This window comes from Ictalurus furcatus, chromosome 11, assembly GCF_023375685.1.
Source record: "Ictalurus furcatus strain D&B chromosome 11, Billie_1.0, whole genome shotgun sequence".
Lineage (NCBI taxonomy): Eukaryota > Metazoa > Chordata > Actinopteri > Siluriformes > Ictaluridae > Ictalurus > Ictalurus furcatus.
The window spans coordinates 11785852-11808869 of NC_071265.1; positions in this window are offsets into that span (position 1 = coordinate 11785852).

The following is a 23018-nucleotide window of genomic DNA, read 5'->3' on the forward strand; positions in this document are numbered from 1 at the left end:
GGTTTAGGCCTGGAGACATGCTTGGCCAGTCCATCACCTTCACCCTCAGCTTCTTTAGCAAGGCAGTGGTCATCTTGGAGGTGTGTTTGGGGTCGTTATCATGCTGGAATACTCCATACTGATCATGCTCTGCTTCAGTATGTAACAGTACATGTTGGGATTCATGGTTCCCTCAAAGAATAGCCGTATGAGTGCTGCCAGTATTGATGCAGAGGTTGAAGGGGTGGGGGGTCAGCCTGTCAGTGCTCAGACCATACGCCGCACACTGCATCAAATTGGTCTGCATGGCTGTCATCCCAGAAGGAAGCCTCTTCTAAAGATGATGCACAAGAAAGCTGGCATACAGTTTGCTGAAGACAAGTAGACTAAGGACATGGATTATGAGACCAAGATAATCTTATTTGGTTCAGATGGTGTCAAGCGTGTTTGGCGGCAACCAGGTGAGGAGTACAAAGACAAGTGTGTCTTGCCTACAGTCAAGCATGGTGGTGGGAGTGTCATGGTCTGGGGCTGCATGAGTGCTGCCGGCACTGGGGAGCTACAGTTCATTGAGGGAACCATGAATGCCAACATGTACTGTGACATAATGAAGCAGAGCATGATCCCCTCCCTTCGGTGACTTGGCCGCAGGCCAGTATTCCAGCATGATAACAACCCCAAACGCACCTCCAAGACGACCACTGCCTTGCTAAAGAAGCTGAGGGTGAAGGTGATGGTTTAAACCCTATTGAGCATCTGTGGGGCATCCTCAAATGGAAGGTGGAGGAGCACAAGGTCTCTAACATCCACCAACTCCGTGATGTCATCATGGAGGAGTGGAAGAGGACTCCAGTGGCAACCTGTGAAGCTCTGGTGAACTCCATGCCCAAGAGGCTTAAGGCAGTGCTGGAAAATAATGGTGGCCACACAAAATATTGACAGTTTGGGCCCAATTTGGACATTTTCACTTAGGGGTGTACTCACTTTTGTTGCCAGTGGTTTAGACATTAATGGCTGTGTGTTGAGTTATTTTGAGGGGACAGTAAATTTACACTGTTACACAAGCTGTACACTCACTACTTTACATTGTAGCAAAGTGTCGTTTCTTCAGTGTTGTCACATTAAAAGATATAATCAAATATTTACAAAAATGTGAGGGGTGTACTCACTTTTGTGAGATACTGTATATAAAAATGCATTTCTTCTGGCCTGACACTTCACATTTCTGCCATTAAGATAGCCCTTTTTTAGACAGATAGAAAAAGGTTAATCAAAATGAATCTGACTCTTTAAGGTGCTGTAGAAAAAGGGGGAAAAGTGGAGCTGAACTGGTCGGCTGAGCCAAGCTTAATGAAAAAGGGTTGAACAAACCTGTTCAATGGATGAGGAAAAGATGATATGGAATAAGTGTTAACCCTCAGAATGTTATTTACCTGCTGCATGAAGACATGAATACCATGTCAAGGAAGGAGAGAAATGACTGTGCTCCATCTTAATTGTGCTAATGCTGTGCTAAATGAGCAGGCATGCAATAATCCACCACTGCATGTGTAGAAACATAAAAAAAAAGTGCTTAAATTAAGCAAGTGTGTTCGTGCTGCAATCAGGAAACGAGAATTCATTTGTAAATAAAATAAATTCTCAGACAGCCAAAAAGAAACATGATACAGTGTGCTGAACATCCAAAGTATACACGAGTATACAACAGTTACAGTTGCATTGTTTATTTAGCTGTGATTTTGTCACTGCTACAAGCCTATGCTTGTCTGATCCAGGTTATTTGAAAGGTCTTGGAATTCTTTTCGCACCCGTTGTCTGGTGATAGTGTATGTTGTAATGTCTTTGCCAATGATCAACAATATGAATGTCAAAATGAATGTCTGTTATCCCTGACATTATGTGTTATCATCTCAGTTTACAGCTCTAAATTCAGTTTAAAAAAAACAAACAAACAAAAAAAACGGCCATTTTAAGCTGAATGATAATTGTGGCATCACCTTGTAGTCCTTAGCAACATGTGAAATACAGACATGTACAAGACATTCTTTAATTTGTACAGGACCTCGTTAAATATATTATTGAAATGTTAACATAACATGGTTGATAGAAAAACATAGCTAAACCATTCAGCCCAATAATTTAATAATAATGCAGAAGAAATGGATCTCCCTGAAGCACAGATCAGGCATGTCCTTGCACAACAGGTCCTCATATACTGCATTTAGCAAAATGTAGCATATATAGCAATATAGCGATATGCAGATGTTACAGGCCTCAAGCAGGAGTAACCTGTGAACAGATATTGTGTCCTGTTTTGTACAGGAAGATCAGACACAGGAGATGTTACTTGTGATCAGCAGGCTGTTCTCTGTCTTTATTAAACAGAATATATCTTTTTTCTTCTTCATTTAAACCACTTCAACAATAAAATACCTTGTAACAAATTGAACATTTAGCATCACATTATAGCATGGAGGTTAATATATCAAACCGCTGGAATAAAATATTTTACAAATTATATATAATGTACAAATGTGTTGGTAAGTTCAACAGAAATACTTCACCTATCCAAGTCTTAACTGGTACTATGACTTATAGTTACTGCTATTACCAGCTCCAAAATCATATACATCCAGTAGCTTTAATACTGTTAAGCCTACTTGTTTCACACTTTTACTACATTTTCAAATACAAAATATAAAAACAATACAGAGGCCTACATTATACAAAATACCTCTGTCTCTTTAACCTTACCAACACATTACAACTATATATACACAACTATTGAAATAACTGTACTTTATAAACTTTAGCTTTAACAAATACAGAGAAAGGTGCACATGTCCAAGAGCAATAACCATAAACAAAATAAATGTCAACGTCAGAAGGCCACCATGTCGCTTACACTTTTTACACGGGATCTAGCTACACTTCAATTCAAGGTCTCTCCACTGAATAAACCACTGTTTTACACATAAAACGTTGTCAGAACAATATAATTAAGGCTTTAAAAGTCCTTAGAAATGTATTGCAACAAAATATTACACACTACTAACCTGTTTTGTACAGGAAAATCAGACACAGGAGATGTTACTTGTGATCGCTCAGCAGGCTATTCTCTGTCTGAGGACTGGAAGCATCGCGAAGCCCTACTAGCGCTCACATAAGTGAACTTGTGTCCCCCTTGTGGCATAATCAAGCAATTGCACCCTCAAAAATACTACTCAAATCCATTGCAAAAATACATTCAAATTGTTCCTTTTATACAGGCCAATACACAAAACAACTTAACAGTTGTGCCAATACATTTGTAGGCATCACACAGAGATTATCCATAATTAAAACTGTATTGCTTAAACAAGGCCCCTGTAAAAAAAAAAAAAAAAAAGAAAAAAAAAGAAAGCATGGGTTAGTACAGCAGCCAGATTGAGATCATTTCCACATCTTTTTACCTGTAAAAGTCTTAGTATCTGCAGAAGATCTACACAATACACACTGGTCATTCATAGCTTAAATAAAAGAAGCCACTTGGGCGTTCAGATACATTGAGATAAATTTTTGTCTAATTCATATTAATTCTCAGAACAGGAAAACCAGACAAAATGTACAAAACTTTTGAGAATGTTTGTGTGTGTGTATTTATTAGTATTATTAGTATAGTGTAAATTGTTCTGAAAGGTTTTCTGTAAATGGACCACTTAGTATACATGTTTAAAACATGAACAAATTGGGACAGGTATTTACCAGCATTTAGGTTATATGCAGCAATTTCTACAAGGTTTTGTTTTTAATCAAAACCTACCAAACGCATCCAAATTTTATACATTATTATAATAATCATCCATTTTTTTTCTTGATTAATTCTAATGCTGTAAATTGGTAATAAAAAAATGTCAACTACGTGGAGGCAGTGTAAAAGAAATAATGTAGCAGTTTTTAAAACGAATTTAAAATGTCAAACAGAACCTTTGCTGTCGTTTTTTTAAATAAAAAAATGTGCTATTTAAATTATACATTTTTTAGGCCCTTTATAAATTATGCAACAGAATGCAGTTTATAAACTACCAACACTAGCACGCTGTTTTAGATTTATACAATAAAAAAGTGCACAACTTGGGATGATCCTTCATTGTTTTCATGAGCATGTAAAAAGAAGGGAGGGCTCTTCAAACAAGCACCAAAGGGAATGTGCAGTTATAGAGCAACCTCATAGAGTGTGAAAACCACCAATCAGGATGAGCTATATGTTTGTTAAAGTGTAAAAAATAAAAAGAGTGGAATTATTTGGCTGAAAAGCTTGTTGTGTCAAAGACTAATGAGATTTAGACCTATCAATCACAATAATGTGCTGCTGCAGTATAGAAAAAATCAGCAGATTATAGGGAAAAGAGTGACCACTGACCAAACACCTCTGTAGAGTTAGAGGAGGTTGTTGTATTGAGTTTGTTATAAATGTTATGAAATGTATCAGAAATTAATGCATAATTTGTGTTTATGAGCACAAAAATCACTGTATTCGGAGAACAACACTTAAAAAAGGCTCAGTATTACGGTAATACTAATATTACCGTAATCGTGTAGAGTCAGGTCAGTTTTGGGATTTCTCACAAGCCACGGTACAAGGCAGACTGCAGATAATTATGTAGTTATAAAGAATCGTGAAAAGGAGATATTAATGATAACACTGAAATGTCCTGAGTATTATCTCTTAATGTTTGTCCTAATTCTGAACTGCACGCTGCCATTTAAAACCACTAGGGTACAATATGAAAGTAGTAGTCCCTGCTTTGCATTTGCTGTTGTAGTGCCCCTGTTGGTACGGCATGCATTCGTCATGGCATTGTTTCAGCAATCTTGTGCAACGTTGTAACATTTATTTCCATCCAGAGTTGCATTACTTTTTGGCTGAGATCTTGTATTGAGGACAGGAGAATCGAACATTTCCGTAAAGTATTGTCCAGCACATCCCAAAGACTTTCAGTGGGCTTAAAGTCAGGACTCTGTGGTGGCCAAATAATGTGTGAAAATGATTCCTCCTGCTCTCTCAACCACTCAATTTAAGTACAATTGAGCTTGATGAATCTTGACATGATCGTCCTGGAATATGCCTGTGCCATCAGGAAAAAAAATCCATTGATGGGATAACCTGGTACATTCAGGTACTCAGCTGTCTTCATTTTATTGCTGCATAGTGTTGCTTAGCCCAGACCTGACCAACCCCCGATCATAACACTGCCTCCAGAGGCTTGTACAGTAGGCATGATGGATGCATCGCTTCATGTGCTTCCCTTCTTACCCTGACGCACCCATCACTTTGAAACAGGGTAAATCTGGACTAATCAGACCACATGACCTTTTTCCATCGCTTCACAGTCCAATCTTTATGCTCCCTAGCAAATGGAAGTCGTTTTTTTTCCCCGATTAGCCTGACTAACAAGTGGCTTTCTTGTGGCCACACAGGTTTTTAGTCCTAATTGCTCTTACTATCACTGTTAAACATAGCCATGAGTTCTGCTGTTGATTTTTTTTTTTTACGATGTGACTTCACCAAGCATTTTAAAGATCTCCAATCAACATCATTCTAGATTTTTTTCCCACCACATTTCTTCTGCAAAGTTGACAGTTCACCACTCTCCTTCCAGGCTTTAATAATGCGTTGGACAGTTCTTTACCCAATTCCAGGGATTTCAACAACCTCCTTAGTTGTTTTCTTTGCTTGATGCAGGCCAATAATTTGTCCTTTTCTCTCTGATAATCACCATCCAGTTTCATAGGAACACCCGGCTCATTTATGCAGATATCCAATCATTCAATCATGTAACAGCAGCCCAATGCATAAAGTCATGCAGATACAGGCCAAGACCTTCAGCTAATTTACTTGGTTGTTGATTGTTGGTGCCAGATTGGCTGGTTTGAGTATTTCAGAAACTGCTGAACTCCTGGGATTTTCTCACACAACAGTCTCTAGCATTTACACAGAATGGTGCAAAAAACATTGCGTGAGCGATAGTTCTGTGGGTGGAAACGCCTTGATAAGAGAGATCAGAGGAAAATAACCAGATTGGTTTGAGCTGCCAGGAAGGATATAGTAACTAAAATAAACAGTCTTTACAACTGTGGTGAGCAGAAAAGCATCTCAGCATGCACAATATATCGACCTTACGCTGGATGGTCTACAACAGCAGAAGACCACATCAAGCCTGAGGAATCTGAGGCTGTCATGGACACAGACTCACTCTAACTGGACAGCTGAAGATTAGAAAAGTAATCTGGCCTTTTTTCAGTCTTCAACTGTCCAGTTTTGATGAGCCTGTGTTGATGAGAGCCTCAGATCCTTGTACTTGTCTGATAGGACTGGAACCCAATGTGGTCTTCTGCTGTTGTAGCTCATCCAGCTCAAGGTTTGATGTGTTGTGCATTGTAGGATGCTTTTCTTGGGGGATTTTCTCCTAGGGATAAATTTATAAATTTAAAATTTATATTTAGAATTTATATATTTCTGTAATGCTGCTTTGTGACAATGTCAATTGTTAAAAGCGCTATAGAATAGAATTGAATTGAATTTTCTGCTCACCATGGATGTAAAGAGTGCTTATTTGAGTTACTATAGACTTCCTGTCAGCTCAGACCAGTCTGGTCCTTCCCCTCTGATGCCTCACATCAATAACATGTTTCAGTCTGCAGACCCTCCCCTCACATGATGTTTTTTTGTTTTTTGCACCATTTTGTGTAAACTCTAGAAACTGTTGTGTGTGTGTGTGTGTGTGTGTGTGTGTGTTTGAAAATCCCAGGAGAGCAGCAGTTATAGAAATACTGAAACCAGCCCATCTGGAGCCATGCCATCCCCATTCTGATGTTTGACGTGAACATTAACTGAAGCTCTTGACCTGCATCTGCATGATTTTATTTATTTATTTTGCTTTGTGATGCTGCCACATGATTGGCTGGTTAGATAACTGCATGAATGAGCAGGTGTGCAGGTGTTCCTAATAAAGTTCACGGTGAGTGTACATTTATAAAGAATGGCCATTTCCATAGTCCTCCACTACCGACACAGTACTTTACTACACCCACAGTTAAATATTTTTTTTTATTTTATTAAATGAACGGGAGTTGAATGAATACCTTTTTTTTTCTTTCTTTTTTTCTTTTTTTCTATGTCCATGCTGTGGCCTGTGAATGATTGTTGATGACTCATGTAAAGTACAGCTGTGTACACTCTGTTTCTCTAATTTATGTTGCACTTTTTAAGGTTTTCCTTTGACTCACCCATATATAAAAAAATTATATATGAAGTACATTCATTTTTACCATATAGTGTTTTGATTTGATTAGAGAACTGCTTTTTCAACAAAATTATATTTTTTATATAATACTTTCCTTCAGATTTTTGCTAAAACATTCATGTGACATACTTGTGTCATTTAGTTAATATAAAAAATAATCTGTCAAGTTTTTAATGTTTTATTTCTTTACTTATTTTTTCTTGGCTTGTACTAGCAGTAAATTTTAAGGCAGTATGCAGTTTCTACTGTGTCCACTGATAATTATTTACACTGCTGAAAAATAAATAATGAAATGATTTCCATGTCACATATACAGTTGTAGAGCCTTATGGTTATCCTTGTTATTGTTATAGTAGTTGATTATATATACACAATGCTGTGCAAACAGTGTTTTGTTTGTTTGTTTGTTTTTTAAACCTAAAGTCAATGTTGAGGTTGTAGGTCTGAGCTGGTCACCTTAATGCTGTAAGTACTTTCCCTCCAGGCAGGTCTTAATCATGTGTGAAGTGTATTTGGATGGTTATCAGATGAAATTTGATTTGTGATTTAATTTTAATTATGAAGGTCATTATGAAGCATGTATTCATATGACTGAATATTGAAATACATGCAATAAATTGTGACTTTTCATAATTCATTCAAATTCATCTGAGTTTTCTATTGACTCAACGGAATTCAGAGATTTTAAGTACCGCCTTTTCATTTGTCAGCACTCACACAATAATATTGTTATTAAACCTGTTATTTTTGGTGATAAAGCAAATAATAAAAATTAAGTTAGCATGTTTTATTTTCAAGTAAAATGATTGAACTGATGGAACAACATCCATCCATCCATCCATGCATCCATTTTCTGTACCACTTACACAGGGTTGCGGGGAGCCTGCAGCCTATACCAGGGGACTCAGGGCACGAGGTGGGGGACAACCTGGACGGGGTGCCAACCCATCACAGGGGACAATATAAAATTATAAATACTGACCACTAAATATTTCACTGTGAAATATACAAAGTACATATGACAAAAAATAACTTTTTGAGGATTTAAGTTCCATATTAGTCCTAGAATGTTACACAGTCATTGAGGTTACTGTGGTCTCATTTTCTTTTTGCTTTTGTATCTGTAGCATACAGTCTAACCACTTATTCATTTTTGCTTTTATATATTCTGTAATTTATAACACCAGCCTCTCTCTTCACTAGACTGAAATAAAGAATGGCAAATTTGGGACTAGCGATTGCTAAAAAGGGACCTCACGTTGCCAAACAGGGGTCATGCTGTGGCAGGCAGTATGTGCTGAGCTAAAAATGACGCATGAATATTGACTAGGGTTATCACGATACCAGAATTTTGAGAGGAAAGCAGGTGGATTAATCTGTCATTACTTTATACTGTGTGTCCAAAAACCTCCGGTCTTGTTTTTGTATCTAGCAGCACTAGAGCTGAGCTACACTCACCATCCACTTCATTAGGGACGCCTATACACCTCATTTATGCAGTTATCCAATCATGTAGCAGCAGCACAATGCATGAAATCATGCAGATACAGGCCAAGAGCTGCAGTTAATGTCCACATCAAACATAAGAATGTGGAAAAAGCATGATCTCTGTGACTTTAACTATGATATGGTTGTTGATGCCAGATGGGCTGGTTTGAATACTTTATAAACTGCTGATCTCCTGGGATTTTCACACACAACAGTCTATAGAGTTTACACAGAATTGTGCAAAAAAAAAAAAAAAACATTGTGTGCATAGGGTCTGCAGATTTTTGATGAGGGAGATCAGAGGAGAATGACCAGACAGGTCTGAGCTGACAGGAAGTCTATAGTAACTCAAGTTTACTTTGAGTGTAAAGCAACCGTGAGCAGAAAAGCATCTCAGAACACAACAAATCAAACCTTGAGGTAGATGAGCTACAACAGCAGAAGACCATATCAGGTTCCACTCCTATCAGCCAAGAACAAAAATCTGAGTCCATCATGATTCAAACTGATGAGTCTGCACCCATGATGGCTTCAGATTCTTGTTCTAGGCTGACAGTAGTGGAAAGGCTGAATACTTACGTACATGTGCTTTTTTTGTTATTTATTTTTAATAGATTTGCAAAGATTTCAAACAAACTTCTTTCATGTTGTCATTATGGGGTATTGTTTGTAGAATTTTGAGGAAAATAATGAATTTAATCCATTTTGGAATAAGGCTGTAACATAACAAAATGTGGGAAAAGTGAAACGCTGTGAATACTTTCCAGATGCACTGTAAATGTGGTCTTCTGCTATTGTAGCCCATCTACCCCATGGTTTGATAGTTTATGTATGCTGAGATGCTTTTCTGCTCACCACGGTTGTAAAGAGTGATTATATGAGTATCCTTCCTGGCAGCTTGAACCAAACTGACCATTTTCTTCTGACTTCCATCATCAGTAAGGCATTTCTACCCACAGACCTGTCACTCGCTCAGTGTTTTTTGCACCATTCTGTGTAAACTCTAGAGACTGTTGTGTGTGAAAATCCCAGGAGAGCAACAGTACTCAAACCAGCCCATCTGGTACCAACAACCATGCCACGGTTAAAGTCACAGAGATCACAGTTTGTTCTCCATTCTGATGTTTGATGTGTTCGAACATTAACTGAAGCTCTCAACCTATTTCTCTATAATTTTTGCACTCCTGCCACACAATTTGCTGATTAGATAACTGCATGAATTTACTGGTGTTCCTAATAAAGTGGATGAGTGTATATGCAAACTTTTTTTTTAAAAAAAATCCTTCCATTGTGATAGAAATTTAAAAAAAAAAAAAAACAGCATCCATATTTTCTCTCATTCCTTAATTAATAGAGCACCCTAAGATAAGAAAAAAAAATCCCAGTTAATTCACATTAAGCTAAAGACTTTACAAACGAGACCGTGGAGATTGTAGAAGATGGGATTGTGAGAGATGTTTAATAATCAGTCCCTTGATAAACCGCCACCTTGATGCAAAGTAAGAAAATAGATATAATAGCTTAATACAGCTAAAGAAACACTTCTGTTCCCTTTCAAAGGGAACTTTACATTGTGTTTAGCATAACACTATGGGGAGCGCCTCTTGTGCGCGACCAGCATCTGAAGCTTGTGTAAAATCATGTCTATTTATAGGCCTGGCAATTAAACATGCCGCATGTTATAAATATGGCACCTGTGAACCGCACCATCAGCCTTTATTATCTTCAGCGAAAGACTGCATGTCATTTTTTTGTGTAAAAAAACAAAAAAACTGCTTAATTTCCTCGCTATCTTTTCTCAAAATCTCAGAACTTTTCTATCCCTTTAAAAAAAAGATAAGAAAATAAAGAAATGAGTGAGAGAGAAAAATATGAGCGAGAGAATTCAGGAAGTGTGTTACGGCTTGCTCCCGTTTCATCATGGGGAATAGTGCACGCTTTCTGGGTGAAGTGTCTAGGGCTGTAGCACGCAGCATACCGGAAGGGACTAAATGGTACACAGTAATAGACCCGTGCTCTGCTTTTTTCAGTGTACCCCTCCACACAGTTTTTCAGTATCTGTTTGCGTTTACGTATGAAGGGTAACAATATACATATACTATACTCCCACAGGGATACTGTGAGAGCCTGTTAATATTTAATCAGGAACTAGCTCGAGATCTCCCAGCCCTGGAATATCAATGTACCGTGTTGTAATACATCATGATCTTTTGATCTGTAGTCTGTCCAAAGAGCAGTCTCAGCAGGATTCGTTGACAATCCTGACGATGCTCGCTGAAATTGGGTAAAAGGTAAGCAAAGGGAAATTGCAGACTTGCAGGCAAAAATATTTGGGTCGCAAATATTGGAAGGGGAAAGCTGTATGAGTACACCAAAACATGTGGAAGCTATAAGTAGAGCACCACAACCGCAGATGGTAAAACAAATGATGGCCTTTTTGGGTATGGCAGGATTTAGTAGGCCTTGGGTGTGTAAGGATTCAACCGTTAAGAGACATGATAAAAGCAGCTGATCAATCACAACCAAATGCTTCCCTTGTCTGGACTTCTGAGGTCTTAGCAGCCTTTGTAATATAAAGTATATAAAGGGGGGCAAAGAAAAAAACAGGAACAGGGCTGTGGGGTAGTATAGATGGGTTGTGCGTGACCCCAGCAAGCTTTCTCCCACTGTTAATAAACAAAGCTCATGGTTTAGATCATACTAAAAGTACAGAAACAATCTGAAAGATCCATAACGAGTAGTGGTCGCCGTATCTGGCCAGTGCGGTGGACCACGCTCTCAGTAACTGTGAAACATGCATTGGGAATAATGTCCGGGAAAGACATTAGAATGTCTTGGGGTGGCCCTCAGTGGTCTCATTCTCATCATGGCCCTTGTTGTGGTGAGGCATCACCGCCTCATAGGGGGGAAGAGGATGCCAGTGATCACGGGTACGAAGCAATAACCAGAGCCACCCCCGGGATAAGAGGAACTGATGCACAGTGTTATGACACAGTATTTGAATTGTTTTATTGGTTTGATTATTTTATTTATTGTTTTTGATTTATTGGAAGTGTGTTATTGTTTTTTGATTTGTCATCCTTAGGCCCTGAAATGCAAGGTAGTGGTCTATACAACCTATCTGAGAATAAGACAGGGCCGACAAAGGGATATCAGTGTTAAACATGGCAATATGCTGGTATGTGAGCCGAGTGCAGTGAGATAACAGATCTTTATGTCCAGCCCTCCACAACTAAATATAAGTAATTCAATCAACATGTATCAATATGAGTAAGGGTGGGAGTTAGTGAAGCCAGGTGTTCATTCAGGTGTGATTACCATGTCATGTGTCAGGTTATTTTTAGTGTTTGCTTGAATGTGTATGTGTGTTCAAGAAAGTGAAGAAGAAGTGATGAGCCATGCCCTAGGTATAAGTGCTAGCCTAACCTCTCCCCAAGTGTGGCCCTCTACGGTATGCAAAGTGCCTGGGTTGAAGACAACCAGCATATTGAAGGACACTGGAATGGACTTTGACTTGTTGAAACATAAACTGTTTAATTGAGTTGTTATGAACTGTTTATAATGATACATGCAACGTGTAAAGAATTGTAAATGCAACCAGGCACAGGAAAAGGAAAAAAGGTGCTGTCGAGCACATAGTGCTGACAGGGTGGGAATTTTTCCTCCTTAGAGGTTTTTTTGCCCACCCCTTTGTGCGAGATTTGATTTTTGGGGAGAAGCAACACACTGCGCGGTCCCGACAAATACAAAACTGAGGGCTGATAGGCCCAGTTGAGAAAGATAGGGACCCGTAGATCCAATCAAGTATTTACTCGTATTAGCCACTCATACTAATGACAGTAGTAGTAATAATCACTATTTAGGGGGTACAAAGCTAGTCAAAATGTAATCAAAGTAATTAGGGTTCAAATCTATATATACGCGTAGTAATTGAGAAGCAGAAAAAAGGAGAAGGAGTTAAGGGGATCTATGGCTAGGTTCATCCACATGGGTCCAGCGCACAGCGGACAAAGAGAGGCCCTGAGGCCCATTCTCCGGCTGCCAGTCTACTTTGAGGCCCCTGGGCGCATGACGCTGGCACATCTCCCACCAGGTCTACAAACCCTCCTTGGCTCCTACCCTGATCAGTGTAGTGTGGAAGTAGTTACAAGCAGAGACCCGTTTGATGACACATATGACCGCCATAATTATGGCTTCGTTAGAGTAATCCTCTGACAGTTAACGGGGGATGGCCAAGGGATGTGGCAGAACCAATTTCTCCACAGATACCCGCTTAATTGAGGCAGTTTGTGAGGCTTTATAGCCTCAGAGGGAGGAATTTTGGAAATAAAATAGACATGAAATAAACACGTGGGAGACCTAGTATGAGTAGTATGTAATTTTATTGAGAATTCACTGGGCTGGTGGGACTCATAATGTAGAGATGGTGTGTTTGAAAGTGTGGAGAATCCTTTCTCAACAAAAATCCAGTCAGGAGTGACACAGACAAGGTCAGTTTATTTTTAAAGAGTGAAACAAGACAAAATATAAGGAGCCGGGCTGCACCTGCAAGATAAGGGCTCTGGAAACAGCCTTGTCTCGCAGGTACAGGGGGCTGTGAGATAAGGGCTCTGGGAACGGCCTTGTCTCGAAGGTGTAATGGTGTTTTGGGGACAGCTAACTCTAAACATATTGGTGTCTGGGTCATCCTGACCCTAAGAAAACCATATAAATAGGAGAGCTTCAGCTCTGGTTTTTTAGATCACTTTTTGGGACATCTCAAACTGTGTGGATCTCGTGTGGTGGAACAATAAACTTGGACCTTTGCTTTTCCTCATCTCTGGTTCCGTGTGGTACTTTACTCTTCATCCGGGTAATTGGTTGTAAGTACACTTAATTTGTAACAAATTATAATTGTAACTGTGTAGTGGACAGAAAATTGATCCACAGTACCCCATTCCCTGAGGGAGGGAGGTTTCTACAGCTGTTATTTCCTGGTCCGAAAAAATTAGGAGTATGCGGCCAATTTTAGATCTGCGTCATCTGAACTGTACTCTTCGGACATACAGGTTCAAGATGCTGATGCCCAAACTTATCGTTCCACAGATTCAGTTTGAGGAGTGGTTTGTGATGATAGATCTAAAAGGTGCATATTTCCACATAGAAATATTGCTAGCTTTAACCCATCGCACCTTCACAAAGTGCATGGATGTCGCTCTGGCTCCATTGTGCCTCCAGGGCATCTGTGCACTAAACTACCTGGATGACTGGTTAATTCAAGCATGATCCAGGGAACTGGCAGTTCAACATCGAGGTGTTGTTCTCGCCCACATGAAGAGCTTGGGGCTCAGGTTGAACCTCAGAAAATGATGCTTTCCCCAGTGCAGTGGACAACTTTTCTAGGGGTTATAAGGATTCTACTACAATGAGGGCGTTTCTATCCCCAACATGCATATGGTCAATCCTATCAGCACTGAGCAAGATAAAGTTGGATCTTAGGAGACTATTGGCGCTTATGGGCCTATTACACAGGAGACCATTCAGTGGTGGCTGAGAAGTTGGGGGTTTAGTCCAAGGATGAAACCACTGATAATAATCAGTGTCACGTGGCGATGCTTACATGCTCTGAGAATTTGAGTGTCCCCGGTTTTGTTGTATATAAAATATACATGAAATAAACACGAGGGAGACCTAGTATGAGTAATATGTAATCTTATTGAGAATTCACTGGGCTGGTGGACTGTATGAACAGATGTTCACCTAAGACACACACACACACACACAGAGGCCTGGTGTGTATGCAGAAAACAGAAATTAATCTTTTTCATATTCTGTTTCATGAAAAACTCTTATAGGTTAATGTACATGCAAGCACTATAAACAAAAAAAGAAATGTAGAACAAACATAAAATTTACTCATAATGTAGAGATGGTGTGTTTGAAAGTGTCCGTTCTCGATGAAAATCCAGTCACAGTGACAGAGACAAGGTCAGGTTATTGTTAAAGAGTGAAACAAAACAAAATATATTTTGGAGCCAAGCTGCACCTGCAAGATAAGTTTTAACATACGTAATGGTGTTCTGGGACAGCTAACTCTAAACATATTGGTGTCTGGGTCATCCTGACCCTAAGAAAACTGTATAAATAGAAGAGCTTCAGCTCTGGTTTTTGAGATCGCATTTTGGGGCGTCTCAAACTGTGTGTATCTCGTGTGATGGAACGGAACGAATAAACCTGGACCCTTGATTCTTCTCACTCATGGCTGTTGTCTTATTTTTCTTTCTCCAATTGAATATGTGAGTATCTGTTTCTATGTTAAGTGTCTTCAGGTAATAGGCAAAATTTGAGCCAGCAGTTTCTAGCCTTGAGTCACACTCTAGGGGTGTCTCCTTAGCACAAGACGGTAATGACAGACACCTCCCTCACGGGCTGGAGCGCAGTCTTAGACAGATGTCCAGCTCACGGTCTCTGGTGCGGCCCTCATTTGGAGCGGCATATAAATTGCCTAGAAACGTGGGCCATATTTCTAGCACTGAAATTCCTTCTTCCTCAATTGAGAGGTCACTATGTGTTTACAGACAACACACTGGTGGTCTTATACATTGACCACCAGGGAGGATTATGTCCGTGCCCCCTGTTCAGGCAGGCACAAGTAATTCTTCTCTGGGCAGAAGGAAAATTTGTCAGTGAGTGCAATGTACATTCTGGAAATATGGGGGCAGACATCCTGTTGATTCAGGGACTGAGGCCCAAGAATTAGTGGCTCCATATGGCAAGGTTTGGCCAAGCAGGACTGCATGTGTTCGTCTCCAAGGAGACAACACACAGCCCGCTGTAGTTCGCCTTCACTCCTCCTGCACAGTTAGGGCTGGACGCCATGGTGTACATGTGGCCGAGGTCACATCTGTATGCTGTTCCCCCCATCGCTTTGCTCCCACAAGTTCTAGCGAGAGTTCGCCAAGACAGTCTATGTCTGCTGCTAGTAGCACCTTATTGGACAGCTCGATTATGGTTCTCAGAGATAATATCCTTGCTAGATGGCACTCCTTGGGAGATTCCCATCCACAGGGATCCACTGTAGACCCAGTGAACTGCGCAATAGCTACAGTCCTGGAGTTCTTACAAGAACATTTCTCAGAGGGGTGGGCTCCTTCTACAATCAGGGTTTACATGACCGCCATTTCGGCCAGCCACGCCGCTGTTGATGGAGCCTCTGTGGGGCCACATCCTCTAACTTCGAGGTTTATGCATTGTGTCAGGCAGCTGAGGCCCATCTGCAGGCCACGCATACTTTTCTGGGACCTTTCTGTGGTCCTGGAAGGTCTGTCAGGTGCCCTATTTGAGCCCTTAGAATGGATCTACTGTGCCAAGCCGGAGGGCTGATTTATCACCCTTGGCCAGAACTACAGAAACTGTGGGTCTGGCCTCTGAGGGGCACCAGCTCATAGATTCTGGTCTCACAACTGAGGTTGTAGAGGCCATGTTAAATGCTAGAGCACTATCCACAAGGAAATTGTATGTACTCAAGTGGCAGCTTTTTGTCTGAGGTGTGAGGAACATCAGCTAGACCCTGTGAACTGCGCAATAGCTACAGTCCTGGAGTTCTTACAAGAATGTTTCTCAGCGGGGTGGGCTCCTTCTACAATCAGGGTTTACATGGCCACCATTTCGGCCAGCCATGACCCTATTGATGGAGCCTCTGTGGGGCAACATCCTCTAACTTCAAGGTTCATACGTGGTGTCAGGCTGCTGAGGCCGATCTGCAGGCCGCACATACCTTCCTGGGACCTCTGAGAAGCTTCTGACTCTAAAGGTAGCTCTTCTGCTGGCCCTGACATCTCTCAAGTGAGTAGGAGATCTACAAGCTCTCTCTGTTGCCCATTCCTGCCTTGACTTTGCCCCTGGATTAGCCAAGGCCTTCCTGTATCCCATGCTGGATTATATTCCTAAGGTGCCTACATTGGCTGCCCACCCTATGGTGTTGCAGGCTTTCTGCCCTCCTCCATTCCCCACACCGGAACAAGAGAGGATGCACCTGTTGTGTCCAGTAAGGGCTCTCTGTACTTACATCCACCGCTCCGGCCAGTGGCGTAAGTTGGAGCAGCTGCTGGTCTGCTTTGGTGGCGACAGTAGAGGTGATGCTGTGTCAAAGCAGCGCATCTCTAATTGGATAGTGGAAGCAATCTCTATTGCTTTTGAGGCACAGAGTCTCACTACACCTCTGGGCATAAGGGCTCATTCCAGTTGGGCGGTCACCTCTGCGAAGGCTTTGTCCAAAGGGGTATCCTTACAGGATGTGTGTTCTGCTGCAGGGTGCTCTATGCCACACACATTCATTCGTTATTACAGCCTGGATATTCATTCCATGCCGGGCTCGAGTGTCTTGCAGTGACCCTCGGGCTTGGGTCTTTTTGAACAGGCCGTACCCTCGGTATGACGGAGTGGGTATTCTCATTCCCATATGCAAAACGCAACGTCGTTTGTTCCCTTTGAAAGGGAACGAAACAGGGCAGGCCTGTGAATTGTGTCTTTGCTTCAGAGAATAGAGGCTGATGGTACGGTTCACAGGTGCCATATTTATATCACGCAACACGCTTAATTGCCACGTCACCTGCTCATGGCAGGCCTATAAATATGCATTATTTTACACAAGCTTCAGATGCCGGTCGCGCGCGAGAGGCGGTCCCCATAGTGTTATGCTAAATGCAACGTCTCATTCCCTTCTCAGGGAACAGGGTTAAATGCATAACCCAGACATTTTGTACAGATAACATAAGTGTAACAAAATGAGCCTTCACTAACAGAAGCTCAACTGACAGGTTTTTATCAAAAGCACAACAAACAAATGTCTCGGTCAGGAAGAGTAGGGAGCTCCTGCTATGAATAAATAAATAAATAAATAAATAAATAAATAAATAAATAAATAAATAAATAAATAAAGGGTGCGTGAACAAGAGACAAAAATAGACAGATTATCCATTAAACTCGCGGTTTATGAAAAAGTCAGCAAGAGTCATATGTAAATACTTGTGCACTCATTAGAAGCCCTATACAAGCATATTTCAGTGTGTAGAAGCTGATGCTCACCTTTCATATTTACTCTGTAGCAGCTCCTCAAGCTGGGGCAAGATGGTCATGCAGGTGTCTAGTTTCCAAAGTGGCCTAAATATATTCAGATTCCAGGTGTCCAGTTTATTCTTATGCTTCTTCTTATTACTATTAGTAGCAGTAGATATAGTAATACTAATAGTCCAGAATTATTGGCACAATTGGTAAAGATGGGCAAAAATGTAATCAGAAAAGAGTTTGTGGTTAATTTGAGTAAAGAAAATAACCTTTATTTGAGGTAAATTTATTCTAAGCAAAAAGAAAACAAGTGGATCATGTGGCTCAAAGTTACTGGCATAGAAATTTTATATAACAAGTTTATATAATAACTACACAGTCCCCTCTAAGAGTATTGGAACATTGGAAGGCCAATTCTCTTTTCTTCTTCTTTTTTTGCTATACACTGAAGACATTTGGGTTTGAGATAAAAATGTAAAAAAAAAATGTACGAGATGATGGATCAGAATATCAAGAGCAAGCCATTTTGAAGCTGAGAAAAGTGAGAAAATCAGAGCCATTACACAAGTAGTCGGCATATTAACCTCAGTTTGTGCTCAAGGGCATTGTCATGCTGCAACAGGTTTATTCCGTGGTTATCCGTGAAGTTTTGGGAACCAGAGGGTCTCCGATCTTTCTCCAACTTCTTGTTATGGCCTGACCCTAGACCGTTATGGAAAAATAGAACCACAAATGCTAGATGCTACTGTAACTTTGACTCGAAAAAGCATTCTGGGTTATGTTTGGATCTTCTAGCAGGTCCAAACGTCTAAATGTACACAAAAATGGTTCTATAAATCAGAGACTCTTGCATTTGACATGCTCATCCCAATCTCTGGTCCTGAACCCCACTGAAAATTTGTTGGGTGAACCGAAATGGAGAGTCCATAAGAGCAGACCAGGAAATTGGGAGTATCTGAAAAGATTCATTATTAATCTCAGAATACTTGGTGCTGTTATGTTGGAAAAGTGAGGTGTGCAAATTACTAAACACAGGAGGTGTCTAGTCCAAAAAATTGGAGGAGTACTGCTTTCCTTTATCATACTGTATAAGACTGTGATGGTTGTTGAAAGTTTCAAATGCCTGGCAACCACTATCTTTCAGGACCTAGAGTGGGATGCCAACATTGATTGCATTGCCAAAAAAGCCCAGCAATGTCCTTGCTGTGACAGTAAAAAAAAAAAAGTTCAAACTGCAGTAAGAGTGGTTTGCTGAGTTCTACTGAGTCACCATTAAGTCTGTCCTCACCACCTCAAGAACAGTTTGATTTGGCTCTGCAACCAGTAATGAGCTGAACAGACTGTAATATATTGTCAGGCTGGCTCAAGAACTCAAAGGAAGAAACCTTCCCTCTCTGAAGGACCAGTTCACCTCCTGTGCCAGGAAGGAAGCGGATGCTTTAGATCAATGTCAAAATCACCAGACACGGGAAAAGCCGATTTCCACACACCGTCTTTTCTGTGTAATATTTATCTTTGCCCCACTCCTCTGTGCAATATTTATTACTATTATTATTATTATTTTTTACTTAAAGTGCAATAGTTGTACAGTGCTGTGAAAAAGTATTTCTTCTGTTTTTGTGTGCATCGTACTAAATAGTTTTAGATCTTCAAATGAAATAAAACATAAAACAAAGGCAACCTAAATATAAACCCAACAATTATTTACTTTTTGCAATTTTTTTTTTTAATGAAGCAAAAAAGTTATCCCCTTAATAACTTAATAGAGAGCCCCCTCTAATAAGGGGGCACTAATTGCCCCCTTAAACTTGTCTTTAATTAATTTATTCATTTTCATATGGTTCATGTACATGTGATTCATTTACATGTGATTCATTTACATGTGATTCATTTACGTATGATTCATTTTCATGAGATTCATATTCAAGTGATACATTTTCATGTGATTCATTTATGTATGATTCATTTACATGTGATTCATTTACTAATTTGCTTCTCTTTAAATCCAGTTTTAGACTGTGATATTACAAAGGTATTTCCAGATTATTACTTGCTACACTGTATGAGATAACCCTAGTAAAATTGCCTGAATTCTATAATATAATTTGTTCACCATGTTAGGTTTAAATCCTCTAAAAACAGATTCGTAATTAAATAACATTACATCCTTCAAAGCACTGGCATGTTCTGCTTACTCTCACAATCCTCCAAACACCCACACACCCAAAGTCTCCATAAACAAATGAGACATGAGTGTATCCTACAAAAACCGAACATTGTCCACAATGTGAAAACAACTTACAAGAGTAAGCTGGACTAACCAACAAAATTACCAAGACTGATAAACAGTCTGCGCACAATAATAAATATAATGTCTTTACCTTTCAAAGACTTGTAACAAATAATATAACAGTGTAGCACGTAAAGCAAAGGAGATAACACTAATAAAATTAAATAAACAGAAACTCTAACCCGGTCAGAGCATCAAAACAGAGAAGCACATTAATACAGAAGTAAATTTTAAGAGGAGTAAGTCCACAAAATCTAGGTGGAGTAATGCAACGACAATATCTTCGATAAAAATCCGAATTCTGTAGAGCTGGAAGGCCAAGTGCAAAAAATAAAAATAAAAGAAGAGCGAAAAAGACTCCACCGTTTAGGTGATGCAGTTCACCCCGATGTCAAGAGTTTAACATAGTCTCCTGCTTCCTCCGCTGAAATAAAGTCCTTCTGAACACCGTTATATGTAATGCGAAGCCGAGCTGGGTGAAGTATTCCATAGCGAGCGCCCTCAATACCATGAAGTTGACGCCGAACCTCATTAAATGTGGCCCGGGCCCGGGCTGTCTCAGCTGTGTAGTCAGGGAAAACGGAGATGGTCAAATACCTCACTTAAATTCGCTGGATCTCTCTCGCACAGTGTAAAATGTCAACACAGTCACTGTGATAGTGGAATCTGCACACAATAGCTCGTGGTCGTTCACCAGGCTTGGGCTTCGGCTGAAGGGTCCGGTGGGACCGGTCCAAAACCGGCTCCTTCTGGAGTTCCTGGAGCTCCTTTTTAAAAATATCGGCGATGTCCTTCCTCAGTAAAGCCAGCAACTCAAGCCTGAGTGCGGCGAAGTCAGGGTCACCACTCGGCAACGCGGATACAGGGGAAGAAGGAGGCACACTTGGCCTCAGTTGTGTCTGAATGCTACCACGGGTTTTCGTGTTCTTTCCAGACATTTTAACGTACCACAAAGTTAAAACTGCAAACAAGGAAACAGAGTAGAATTAGTCAAAATATATTATATGACCGAAAAGCGCAAATTAATTACAATTTTAAACGAAATCAGCAGGAGCCTCCAACTTCGCGTCCTACTCCATCAAATTCCGAATTCCGAATCTCCTGCCCCCTTAAACTTAATCTGGTTGTGCTACCTTTAGCAGCAATAATTGCAACCAAATGCTTCCAATAACTGGAGATCAGTCTTTCACTTACTTCTAGGACTAGGTGTTAGGACTAGGACTTACTCCTATGTTTGGATCATTGTCTTGCTGCAGAATCCAGTTGTGCTTGAGTTTCAACTTACGGACTGAAGACCGGACATTCTCCTTTAGGATTTTCTGGTAGAGAGCAGAATTCATGTTTCCCTCATTTATTGCAAGTTTCCCAGGCCCTGAAGCAGCAAAGCATCCCCCCACCATTACACTTCCACCACCATGCTTGATCATAAGTATGATGTTCTTTTTGTGGAATTCTGTGTTTGATTTACGCCAGATGTAACGGGACTCCTGTGTTCCAAACAGTTCCACTTTCAATTCATCAGTCCACAGAACATTCTCCCAAAAGGTTTGAGGATAATCAAGGTGTGATTTGGCAAAATTCAGATGAGTCTTAATGTTCTTCTGGGTTAGCAGTGGCTTTCACATCGCCACTCTTCCATGGATGCCATTTTTGCCCACTGTCTTTCTGATAGTGGAGTCATGAACAGTAACTATTCAAGAGAGGCCTGTAGGTCCTTTGATGCTGTCCTTGGGTATTTTGTGACTTGGTGGATGAGTAGTTGCTGTGCTCTTGGAGGAATTTTGGAAGGTCGGACACTTCCGGGAAGGTTCACTACTGTGCCGAGTTTTTCCATTTGTAGATAATGGCTTTCACTGTGGTTCGTTGGAGTCCCAGAGCCTTAGAAATAGCTTTGTAACCCTTCCCAGCCTGATGTCTTTCGATCACCTTCTTCCTCATCTTTTCTGGAATTTCTTTCAGTGCTACCTTTTAACCTACTTCATGCAGTTGAGAAAGTTTTATTTAAGTGTTGATTTGATTGAACCGGGTTTGCTGGTTGTGTCTAGTCCACCTGAACCCCATTATGAATAGATTTGGGGAATTAGTAACTACGGGGTCAAATACATTTTCACACAGGCCCAGTTGGTATTGGATAACTTTTTTGCTTCAGTAAATGACAGTAACATTTAAAAACTGTACTTTGTGTTTACTCAGGCTGCCTTTGTTTCATCTTAGATTTTGTTTTAATTTCTGAATAAAATTAGTATGACATATACACAAAATCCAGGAGAAATCAAATAGAAGAGAACAGCAAATACTTTTTCACAGCACTGTATAATATCCACCTCAGACCATAACAAACCTTATATGTACCACTGTTTTCTTCATCATCTTTATCTTACTGTAATGTTTATAATCAGAATAGCTTAACTACTAAGCCAAATTCCTTGTATACTGTAGTGTACCTGATAAAGAATTATTCTAACTGTAATAAATGTGATTATATATAAATAAATAAATGAATAAAGAAACAATTATAAGGGTTTTAAATATATATAATTTTTAATCCTCAGTTCCTAAATTTTCTTTAATTAAAGGTGAGCTTTGTCTGTTTTTAGTGTGAGATTAAGTGTGAGACTATGTCTTCAGTGTGAGATTAAGACAACTATGGCACGGTAGCAACGTGGGTTAGCATTGCAGCCTCACATTTTGATCCTCAGCTCAGAAGTTAAGCATGTTCTCCCCGTGTTTGCATGGGTTTCCTCTGGGTTCTCCGGTTATCTTCCACCTCCCAAATACATGCAGGTAGGTGCATTAGCTACACTAATCTGCCCATAGGTCTGAATGAGTGTGTGAATGCATTTGTGATTGGTGCCCCTGTGGTGGACTGGTGTCCCATCTGGGGTGAATTTTCTGTGCTCAGTGTTCCCTGGATGACCTCCAGATTCACT